The sequence below is a fragment of the Schistocerca piceifrons genome, chromosome 6 (genome assembly GCF_021461385.2).
Source record: "Schistocerca piceifrons isolate TAMUIC-IGC-003096 chromosome 6, iqSchPice1.1, whole genome shotgun sequence".
In the NCBI taxonomy this organism is placed as follows: domain Eukaryota; kingdom Metazoa; phylum Arthropoda; class Insecta; order Orthoptera; family Acrididae; genus Schistocerca; species Schistocerca piceifrons.
In genome coordinates, this window is record NC_060143.1 from 530,783,441 (window position 1) to 530,796,334 (window position 12,894).

At 41.4% G+C, this 12,894-nt stretch overlaps 1 protein-coding gene and 1 pseudogene across 1 annotated transcript in view; both read right to left on the reverse strand.

Moving 5' to 3' along the window:
* Positions 1–12,894, reverse strand: part of LOC124803440 — a 1,230,576-nt gene that overhangs the window by 239,820 nt on the left and 977,862 nt on the right. The gene's annotated exons all lie outside the window — the stretch shown is intronic.
* LOC124803942 lies at positions 3,636–3,753 on the reverse strand (annotated as a pseudogene).

Sequence of the window (12,894 nt, forward strand, 5' to 3'; positions counted from 1 at the left end):
TGTTGGTGTGGAAAATCAGAGTACCTGTGGCTATTATTTAATAAACAGGACACAAGTAGTCATGACATCGCCGGTAGGATTTATAAAGGACGACCTGTAACAAGGACAAACAATTAACTCTCTCCTGTGGAATAAAAAGATAAGAACGACAAAGAATAAGAGGCTGCACAAGGCTATAAACCAGAATGTAGAATAAACTGCTTGTCACTGAGACAACTTATTTAAGACGAAGCTAAAAGTGTGCTAGGATGGATAGAAAAAAATGTGACGTAAACCAACAAAGGATGAAAATGGCTAGGCATATGTGTGACGAGGTCCAACAAAAAACAATGGATATAGTTTGGTCGTATGAAAAGGACGTATGAAGATGGGATACCAGATAGGATACTACTGTGGATAACATCGCAGCCGTAGAAAAGGCGGATACTACGAAGGATACGATCCCAGCGGAAGAGGGGTCGCCCACGACGCAGCTTACAAGATGATGTGAAGAAGACAATGGAAGCAAGGACTGTTAACATTGAGGAAAGACAAGACAGAAGAAGTTGGCGACTGGGGACGGAGAAACGGCGCCAGCCGTAGATAATCCGTAAAAAGTCCATGTGGACGACGGGACGGGTATCCGAACCGATGTCCTCTCGAATACCATTTCATAATCTCACCGCTGCGCCACTTTGCTCAGCTGCGACGTAGAGAACCGCCGTGTGGCCAGTTTGGGAAGAGAGTGTAACGGGAACAGCCCGAGCCATTCGTTTTCCGCTTGGCGGTTATAAAGTAACATAGCAAATGACGGTGGTACGACATACAATTTTTTTTCAGCTTTCTCTTATTAGTATCAGTCTGCGCACAAGAGACAAACTTTCAGATACTATCGAACTAGCAGCGATTTGTGTATCTTTTCACTTGGACGGAGCTGATTGTTCCCAACTACAAGAGGAGAGGTCCTATCGGGGTTGTTTCATCAGGACAGCAATTGTACGACCTACTGAACAGAACGAGGCCACTTTCTGTAACCCATCAGACCACAACGTGTGTGGTTACATGCGGTGCAAACTTCTAAAGTGGAATCGAGCTATATTTTAACATGTAGTCGGTTTAATTGCAGTTACGGTTAGCCGAGCTCTCTTGGGCTGACTGTGGTCCTGAGTCATAGGCAGCATCGCCTCTTAAGTACGAAGTCGAGACTAAGTATCGACGACTTTTTCATCATTCGCGGAACGCGTGTTTCAGAAAGATTAATATTAATTTTTTTCTGTACGTCCTGAATATTTCTTTAATATGTTTATGTAACGTATTCTCATTAGGATGTGTAGAAAATTTGTAGCAAATACAATAAATTTCCATAACTATATTTTCAAAGACCTTACAATACACATTTTTGACATCTGCGTCAAACCAAAGACATTCCACTATAACGAACATACGAATGAGGGCAAACACTTTATTATTAGAATTGATTGCTGTCGAGTGTCGCCGTGCTATTAGGTGGCTCCTGAACCTGATACTTTCCAGAAGTGATTGCGTTAACTCGCGCGTTTGCCTCGTGATCAGTTAATACAGAACATTAGTTCCCGATTGCCTTTAGATTTAAAGTTGCGTGATTGTACTAAATGAAGTTCCGAGTAAGTCAAGTTTTAGCCGTTCTGCGCAACCACTTGTGCAATTCTACATCGACAAAGAACTAAACTTTAACTGGACATAAGTAAATCCTCAGTATTTAAATTTTATGTGATTTGTATACACTGCAGCGCCAACGACGTATTACGCTAATAGCGCAATTTTCTAAACATCGTACCGAATTTGCGTGTTTTGTTTGACATGAGAAGAATGCTTTGTCCAACAGACGTTGCCTTTTATTTAAAAACTGATTACGACCTGACAGTTATATCTTTCTAATAATCTATAAAAACAAATAGCTTTAAATGAAGACAATAGCAATTAAAATGCTCACTGAAGAACAAGTTGCCGGCCGAGGTGGCCGAGCGGTTCTAGGTGCTACAGTCTGGAACCGTGAAATCGCTACGGTCAAGGTTCAAATCATGCCTCGGGCTTGGATGTGTGTGTGCTGTCCTTATGTTAGTTAGGCTTAAGTGGTTCTAAGTTCTAGGGGACTGATGACCTAAAAGTCCCATAGTGCTCAGAGCCATTTGAACCATTTTTGAAAACCAAGTTAAGTGCAATCCTAATCGCCTAAACACAAGAGTACCCTTTTCCTGGTCATGAAAGAGAAATGGTCCTGTCTAATAAATACTGTTCTACAAGCAATATTCAGAATAGTAATTGTATATACTGTATATGGTGTGTCACAGTTCGAACTGACGGTTAGGTAATTATTGCTTCAAAAATCAATGATTCTATCTTTTTAGCATACATATTGTAGTTAATAAACACTGCATTTCCAGGCAGTCATTATTTTACGCGTTGGTTGCTAATTAATAGTATATCAATTCAAATTCTGTTACGACGTGAGACCACCTTTTTTTCCAACAATGACGAACGTTAATCGAAGTCTCAAAGCCCTAGCAGAACAATATTTGGCGTCTTCCGTTATCATTAGTCTTTTTTCGGTACTGCGTGCAGTGTATTTTATGATGTGTGCGGATATTGTCGTAAACGTGCTCACTGCAGTGTCGTGGGGACTTTCAAACCACAATGAAGACAATGAGCCATTACCACTCTTTTAATTACTGCGCAGAAGAGTTTTCATCCAGGGCGACCACAGCCTGAATATACCATTCTAAAGGTAAGACCGCTTCAGCTGAAAGTACTTTATAAGCACGACTTCTTTCGCAGCATTTTAGCTACATTATTAGGTGCTATAAAAACAAGTCATAGACTGATCCGAAACGGGAATTTCATGACGCCAGCGTTCATAATCAGCAGTTTTTCTCTGCGTAGCCGATTTCAATCACAAAACAGCATAAAACTATAAAGAATGCTCCCGTGATACCAGGAATACCAGAACCTGTTGAGCTAACGGGTCGCCGTGCACTTCGTGTCAGTTTCGTGTTAAGCCTTAAATTAGTTTTATATTGGAGTTTTTGAGGAATGAACCACAATTTAAGATTTAATACCGTGGACCTTTACCCTTCAGACATTTTTCGGAGTAAATGAGCTGCTGGTGCTGCTAAATTTTATATAATTCCATAAATGATCGTATGAGGACGGTTTCTGATTACTTTTTCAGTATATGGGGTACAGTTAGCTAACTAGATACTGATATTCCAGGCATCACGGGAGCGTTCTGTGTTGCCTTATACTATTTTATAACTGACGTCGGCAACAGAGCGAAAAATTGCGAACTATGAATGCTGGCTCATCCCTTCTCTTTTTTCTTTCACAAGCGCAGATTTGAAACGTACTGTAGAATAATCTTGAAGATTACTGTGGTAGATCAAGTAACTTAAGACGAGGTACTAAATAACTACATCCGAACAGGCCTTGGAAGGTCCAACGGTACCGACCGGCCGCCGTGTCATCCTCACGGCCCACAGGGGTCACTGGATGCGGATATAGAGGGGCATGTGGTCAGCACACCGCTCTCCCGGCCGTATGTCAGTTTACGAGACCGGAGCCGCTACTTCTCAGTCAAGTAGCTCCTCAGTTGGCCTCACAAGGGCGGAGTGCACCCCGATTTCCAACAGCGCTCGGCAGACGGGATGGTCACCCATGCAAGTGCTAGCCCAGCCCGACAGCACTTAACTTCGGTGATCTGACGGGAACCGGTGTTACCACTGCGGCAAGGCCGTTGGCAGGTACTAAATAGAGTTGAGGAAAAAGAAATATGTGGCACATTTTGATTGAAGAAAGGCATCGGTCGATAGAACATATCCCGAAGCATCAAGGGATCATTTTAGTAATGGAGGGAAGTGTGAGCAGTAAAAATTGTGGAGAGAGATCAAAGATTGAATATAGTAAACAGGATCAAATGGATGTAGGTTGCAGAAGTTATGCAGACACGAAGAGGCTTACGCAGTACAGAATAGCGTGGACAGCAGCACCATTGAAGACACCAGCAGCAACAACAACAACAAAAACAACAACAACAACAGTGACTGCTCAAAACTGTCGATATTTACTTTCAGCTGTTCATGTGGGCTTTCAGAACATTTCAGATATTTCTCTATTGACAGCCTCAAGACATCATTGCCGTCTGCACGCTAAGACGCCAAAAGTACAGCACGCAGACCATTTCTGCATCGTCTTTATAACGATCGGTTCCACGAACATCCCATTCTGGTTCAAGAACCATCATATTTTAGTAATGGAGGGAAGTGTGAGCAGTAAAAATTGTGGAGAGAGATCAAAGATTGCATATAGTAAACAGGATCAAATGGATGTAGGTTGCAGAAGTTATGCAGACACGAAGAGGCTTACGCAGTACAGAATAGCGTGGACAGCAGCACCATTGAAGACACCAGCAACAACAACAACAACAAAAACAACAACAACAACAGTGACTGCTCAAAACTGTCGATATTTACTTTCAGCTGTTCATGTGGGCTTTCAGAACATTTCAGATATTTCTCTATTGACAGCCTCAAGACATCATTGCCGTCTGCACGCTAAGACGCCAAAAGTACAGCACGCAGACCATTTCTGCATCGTCTTTATAACGATCCGTTCCACGAACATCCCATTCTGGTTCAAGAACCATCATATGGACGCGCTAGAAAGACCCATTGACAGCCTCCCCATATCGCTGTATCACGAGCACTGACAAATTCGCAACAAGACACCTGACTTGTGAAATAATTGAACAAACGATGCTGGTCTAATACTTATGTAACTGAAATAATGATTTATTCAAAATGTCTTTATGTTGAAACTGAATGGCGAATGCATGCGAAACCAGTTCGACCACAATGCCCACACCAGCAGCTGTTCATCAGGATTCAAGAAGAACTGCTACTAATTCCTCCTTCATGGTAACAAAACCAACAGAAGCACTGTCAGTAACTTCGAGAATATGTTATCATCTGCCGGCCGGTGTGGCCGTGCGGTTCTAGGCGTTTCAGTCTGGAGCCGCGTGACCGCTACGGTCGCAGGTTCGAATCCTGCCTCGGGCATGGATGTGTGTGATGTCCTTAGGTTAGTTAGGTTTAAGTAGTTCTAAGTTCTAGGGGACTGATGACCTCATCAATTAAGGGCCATAGTGCTCAGAGCCATTTGAACCATTTTTTTTGTTACCATCTCTTAGTCAACGGCCATGCTGCAGTGATAACACGGGTTCCAGTCAGATCACCGAAGTTAAGCGCTGTCGGGCTGGGCTAGCACTTGGATGGGTGACATCCGGTCTGCCGAGCGCCGTTGGCAAGCGGGACACACTCAGCCCTTGAGGCAGACTGAGGAGCTACTTGATCGAGAAGTAGCGGCTCCGGTCACGTAAACTGACATCCGGCCGGGCGAGCGGTGTGCTGACCACATACCTCTCCATATTTGGACCTTCATGGCCTGGTCGGGAGGAGTTTTAGTTACCATCTCGTAACAGTCGGGTCTGAGCGACATAGAAGGTGAGTCAGGTCGCACGCGACGAAATCACGGATAAAGTTGGTGACCCGGTACGTGGCAACAGAAATCAGAGGGCACTGGCCGTCTTTTTGATGAACTGCACCTAGATATTCGCGAAAGACAGAATCCTCATTACATTAACCCACGTCGGGGCGTGATCTATTTCTTAATGCAATGTGGACCGTACGCTTCATACAATCGGCAATGGACGAATATGGAGAGGTCGAGACACCAGATCATGTTGCATTACGTTCTCATCTAGTAGCAAAATCAGGAGCATTATCGCCGTATAAGTGGCCGTTTTGCTGCAACAAATCCTGATTCCTGAGCAGCTAAAAATTGTTTGCCAACCAAATATTCCATAGGAAACAGCTAACGTTCTGGGCGCAAAGGGATGGCAAAACCTGGAGGGCCAAGGACATCTAAGGTTACCTCAGTTATGTATTCATGATATTGCTGTTTCTACAGTTGATCTCTCCACGTTGAGTAGAACTGATGTCCCTGTATACAATTGAGATATGTTTTAAAACTGTTTAAGTCATTTTAATTTTTATATTACTGCAAGCAAATGGAAATGGTATCTATTTATTTTGTTGCAAAAGGCAGTTTCAGGTGATGTGCAATTAATTGTGTGTAATTTATAATTTTTGTCCATGTTAGGTGACATAAAATTAAATAACACTAGAGACAAGGCGACGAGTTCTACCGCTTCCCGTAAAAGCGCTGAGATCATTTGGAAAATTACAAATTCTAAAGTATAGACGGTGTAAATTCCAAGTAAAGTAGTATGACTTGAGCTTACCGATGTAGTATTTGTTATGAGTTGACGTGAAAGTTAGTGAAAGCTTAAACATACATTACGTGTTGTAATAAAACTAGGATTTTACTTCACTTTATGTTCCATTTATTATAAATTCATCTTGTCTTTTATTTCATTATTATTTCTTTTCTTTCTCAGACGTTATGTGGCATATTATTATTATTATTATTATTATTATTACCACTATAATTGTAATTTCTTTCTCCATCTTTGCCAAATTCGTTCTTTTGCTCTGTACATAATAACCTTGTCATCGACGTAACAATAAAATTTCGCCTTTCCTTTTTTTTATTATTATTCTCAAGATGTCTAGGAACCGCTAAAATTATAACAGTTTTCATTTCAAATTTTATCTCGACAGTTTCTACACCCTCTTTTCGTAGGCGCTGCAGTTTTAAATCTTCAGAAATGCTTCCAATTACGGTCTGAAATGTTTATTTTAAACGTTTATTGTGACTTTGAGTTTACACGACGGGTTACCTAGCTCCCTATCACAGTTAGTCTAAACTCAGTTTTCTGTTTACACTTGAGGACAATAGCAATATATCGAGTAATTACTGGATATTTTTTAGCTGAAAAAAATTATCTCGGAAAATATATGAATCTTCGCGCTCACTAAACGTCCTTTGATAAACAAGAACGAAAGGTGGACATTTAATGTATCGTCGACGACGAGGTTGTAACTTACAGAGCACAAGCACGGGCAGGGCAAAGACGGGAAAGGAAATTGGCCTTTTCTTTCCAAAGGAACAATCCCGAATTCACATAGCGACGAAAAAAGTAAGGTAGAGTTCCTGGACGTGGATGTACGCATAATGACCTAGCTGTATATCAAAATGCTTTTGAAGCTACGAATGGTGAAAACAGTTTGCGTTACATGTTCTTCTCTGAGATAAATAGTGGTAATTTCGTTTTGGCAGCGTAGCTGATTGCATTTCAGTTTCTAATGGGTCGTCCATTCACGTGAATTTCAATTTATAATGTGTCGTTTTCTGCGAAAGATTAGTTACCACTTCGTCTTCATTCCTGAAGATTTTTTTTTCTGCACGGAAACATTCGCGTCTTTTTTCGTCGATGAAGTCGTAATTTTATGTGTTTCGCAGTTTACTTAATACCGGAAGTCTCTCCGTCTGCTAAATTAATGACTGTGCAGAAGAAAATACGCGTCAGCAGAAATACATTTGACAAAAAAAATGTGGACGCATTACTTGTCACAGTTGAGAGATTAACTATAACGATTTCGTTGTAAATATTTAGGAGTTCTGAAATATTGAATCTAATTTACAATAAACAAGGATTTTAGTTCTTGCAGGAAATGCACGCCCATTTTACGCCGAATATGAATGTTTCCTTCAGCGGCGACGCATTAAGATACGGGCTACCTGAACCGGCTTCCGAGCGCGGCGTTTATAATTCCAGTCGCCTGCAGAGGATTTGCATATCGCTTCATCTGATGGCTCGCTGCGGCAGTACACTGTTTAGCAGCCGTGCTGAATTCCAATGCGTGCACCAAAATGGAAAACCGGCCGTGACTTATTGCGTGCTTTGTTCAGATAAGCTGACGGAAACGTGGACTTTCTTCATGCGGTTGCGGGACAAATTGTTTGAAACTGAATCTTGCCGACAGAGATCATATAACGATATACCTACAGCTATCTGAAATAAAGAGATAGTATGATCAAACTGTCGCTGTTAAACAGGTGAATAAAATCAAAAAAAAGGAAATTAACTGTCGGGCATGAACAACGCGTGGGGAACAAAGAAAATCGGGAAACTTCCTAGCTGAATAAAACTGTGTCCCATTCCGCGATTCGAGGCTGACACCGTTGCCTTTGCCTTTAATCTGCCAGGAAGTTTCAAATCCGTGCACACTTCGCTGGAAAGTAAAAATTCATTCTGGAGAGCAAATCCGAATTCAACCTGCATTACTTTCACTTGTGATGATATAACAAGACACATGGAGTGACATAAAATAAAATTCATTACACTCACAACTATCCCCGTCATCTGCCTTCCTCCACATTCAGTATCTTGTACGTAACGCTCTCCAACACATGCTTGTACAACATAGCTCTTCCTGCTCTACTTGACTAGTAATGATCTCTCCAACGACGTATCCAGTTTTTTTAGTCTTTTCCATTGTTTAATTCTTCAATTCTTTCGTTTCACTCCAAGTTCTCTGTAAAAATTACTTTTTTTTCCTACTTCCTTAGAATGAGCGAGGTGGCGCAGTGGCTAGCACACTGTGTAACAACAAAGACTCTGTACTATTGTACATATAAGTAATTCTTTTCATCTGATTTTACGACAAACTTGTGTAACTGATGTTCTGATTTCATTTCTTTTTGTTTCATGCCATTATGTTAAGAAAACTGTAAATAAGTTTCAATGAGAATATTAATGTTTATGTCAAATGTCAAGTAATATTGTAATAGAATTGAAATGTAACAAATGTTGAAACTGTTGTAAGATGTTTAAAATTGTAACTGTGCGTCTGGTCCATACGTAGGCAATGTGTTAGGATGTGTAGAATGCAAAACCTCGGGTGAATACCCGGTCTGTCATGGAGCGGTAAAAGGTGGATGGCAGGCGAGCGCGGGAAAATGCGCGCGGACACTGCGCGGCACAACGGGCTCAGCAGTAGTAGTTGTAGTTTGGCACTGGATTGAGCAACACCTTCTGGAGCGAGGAGGCTCTCCTGGAAGACGTAGTTTCACTGAGCTTCGGGTGTGCTGTTCCAACGCCCTCACAGCATGGCAAAATTCCATAGGCACTAAATGGAAAAGTATTGCTACCTAAGAAGAATGAAAGTGCCGATATGTCAAGAGCCATAACTGTGGTTGTATGTGTGCTCTGTGCCTCGCCATCTTGCCGCCCGCCAACCGCCGTATCGATAATAGCAGGTTGAAACTTTTAATACTGTATTCGTATGGACCAGAGAGTGAAATGTGTTTGTTTGGTGCAATAATAACCTAAATTTTACCAGAACTTTTCCATCATTTAATTAACCTCACAACTAACCTAGACAGGGTCCTTTCCAAATGTTGTGCAATCCGAGTGCCCCGAAATGAAAATTAAAAATTGTGTTAATAATAATTATTGGCAGAACTAGCTATATTTGAATGGTGTTTAAAGAAATGTTTTGTTAATGAATCAGTAAATGAATAGCGAAGGTCTAACGAAGTCGAAAGGTAACTTTAGTATTGATGTAGTAATGAAGTTTATTATTTCGAGACAGATTTACAGGCATTTAAATGAGCAGTAAATAAGATGAAAAGAGTAGTAACTTATATACTGGAAATCTTGAATGAATAATAAATTCAGTAATCATTTTTTTCTTAATACAGCAATCATAACAGTTTCACGGTCCCCCCCCCCCCCCCCCTCATTCATTTGAATTCTGAAGTGCTCTAAATTTGGTCTGACCAGCAAAAGTTAAAGTCAATATAAAAGTCAAAATTTATCAGTGTTTTATCTACATCAAAATTTAAATTTTGCGTGTGGCATGAAAGCAGAATTTCTAGGGTAACCTATGCCCGATTTTAATCAGATTAATAGACAGTATAAAGTTTTGTAGTAAACATTATAGTGTAGTGTTATGTATTCATGATTTTCCATATCAGTACGGAACGTGAAACTATCAGTGCAATAGATTTTCTGGTTCTAAAATTCTACTATATTATGCAGTGTTACAACTTGTTGTTTTGCATGAATATATGCCAACTTGTACAGGGAAGAAACTCAGTTAATGCCTAATTAGGCTGGCGACCGTATTATTGTCACATTGGTAGCATCTTCTGGTTTGCTTTTGATCCGTCCTGTCGTGTGATTGCATTTCGAACTTACTTGACATATCATTGTTATTACAAAGTGGATGTAAGTCTGATTTGCCAACATAAGGTGAATCCCGCTCACTTACCATAGCACAGGCTTTAATGAGTACTGTGTGAGGGACTACAACTGGACTCGCATTCGGGAGGACGACGGTTCAATCCCGCGTCCGGCCATCCTGACTTAGGTTTTCCGTGATTTCCCTAAATCGCTCCAGGCAAATGCCAGGATGGTTCCTGTGAAAGGGCACGACCGACTTCCTTCCCCGTCCTTCGTTAATCCGATGGGACCGATGACCTCGCTGTCTGGTCTCCTTCCCCAAACAACCCCCCCCCCCCCTCCCTATTTCCTTACACGCGCCACCAGTTTATTGCTGAAACCTTCTCTCTCAGTCATTCAATCCATTATTCCTAGTACTCTAATTGAAAGTTCTCTTGAGCTACAGAACAATTACTTGCATTTTTATTTCGTGGATGTCCATGAGATGTGTTCCCGTGTTAGTGAGAAGCGTTAGTACGATATACGCACCAGTAGTAACCTTGCACGTCTGTACAGCCTGTATGGCTGAATAAATCTAATGCTTCGCAGATTGCATTTGGGTACCCGTATCCATCGTCCATCCATACTTTTATGCTGTATGGACTTATTAATTTTCCCCCTCTCCTCTCCTACAATTAATTCCGAAATTCTAAACTTCCCGCAAACGTGACACCAACAACTATATCGTCTGATTCCTGATTATTAACTCATGTGCTCTTCCGCGCCTGTAGCAACACGTCCACCTACACAACCTTCATATCGTCTCCCGAGGAAACTTACCACTAAATTCGCCCATACATCAACCCACTGTTCCAACTTTAACAAAATGCTCCTTTTCCTCTCCTTGGGCCAGCCGGAGTAGCCGTGCAGTTCTAGGCGCTACAGTCTGGAACCGCGAGACCGCTACGGTCGCAGGTTCGAATCCTGCCTCGGGCATGGATGTGTGTGACGTCCTTAGGTTGGTTAGGTTTAAGTAGTTCTAATTTCTAGGGGACTGATGACCTCAGCAGTTGTCCCATAGTGCTCAGAGCCATTTGAACCAATCCTCTTCTTGCCAGGGCTTCACTTCGCTCCCCCAAGCGTCCCTTCCAACTACATTTCTACCCCAGTTTCTACCTCAGTCGCACCTACTTTTAAATCTATATACATAAACCGTAAACCACATGGCGGAGGGTACTTTGTATTACTCAGATGGTTCAAATGGCTCTAAGCACTATGGGACTTAACATCTGAGGTCATCAGTCCCCTAGAACTTAGAACTACTTAAACCTAACTAACCTAAGGAAATCACACACATCCATGCCCGAGGCAGGATTCGAACCTGCGACCGTTGCAGTCGTGCGGTTCCTGACTGAAGCGCCTAGAAACGCTCGGCCACAACAGCCGGCGTTGTATTACTGCTAGTGATTCTTTTTCCTGTTCCACTCCCAGAGGGAGAGAGAGGGAACTGATTTCTCTCGTCCTCGTGACCCTTGCGCTAGATGTACCTCGTCAGTCCAAAAAGTTTTCTGACTGGTATATTTTGAACTTGTCTGCACTACAGCAACGGTTACAGAACAGCAGAAATAAACGACAGCCAGATAACCTTGACCACGGTTTCGATAGGTCTAAATCCATCTTCTTCAGAAGGACAGACCTGCATACAATGCAATAACTTAGAAACGGCGTCGAAAAGTATTACGTGTCTATCAGAAACTATCCCCTACAAAAAGTGTAGCAATATCACAAACAACATGATATGTGTCAATACAGGGCAAGTAGTACTTAAAACTTCACATTAGCAATTCACTCAGTAAAAGCTGTCTCCACATGACAATTATCGGCAACGGTCTGTATGTCCATATGTAAAAATTAAGGTCCCTAGGAATATGGGGTTGTCACGTTAGTAAAAACAATCAGAATAATAGACCATGCTAGTAGCTACATGCCGACTGACAGAGAGTGGAGAGTGTGGATATAAGAGGAAAACCACTCCTGAGGCGCATGCGCCGCTAAAAATGTACGTTTGGCGGCCTAAACAGCCAAATCACGTAAGCTCATTGAAATTACTAACAGAAATACGCCATGTAAATCACCGAGTATAGAACAAAATGTTGAAAAAGACACATACATAAAGATACGCGTATAAGTTAAGAGCTTTATTGGACTGTAAATACATTATAACACGGAAATAGTGATGTCTGTGCATTAGTACGTTATAACATGCATAATGACAGCAATGAAATTAATGTCACCTCCAGTACATGATCATATGGGAACTGCCAGTGCATAAGCACACTATTAGACATGATGACAATAAAGAGCAAAAATTCATAGGTATCTGAATAGCGGCAAATGTAACAAAAGTGGGTGGCATAAACATCCTAATACATTACAAACTGACAAACTAAACTAGATGAATAAAAATTGTATAATAGAATTTTGAGGAAATGAACCACTCGCACTTTTTATTATAAGTTATAGCACTGGATGATGGTCTGTCCTTCTGAAGAAGACGCGTTTAAATCCGTCGAAACGGTGGTCAAGGTTTTTTGAAAACCACGATTTTTTTCAACTGGTTGGCTTTCGTTTATTCCTTCTTTCCTCACTGGATTAATAATTAGTGGCATCGTCAAATGTTAAATGCAGAATGCTGGTGCTGATTCTGCATTTAACATTTGACGATGCCAGTATGGCTATAGTACATTAGGACT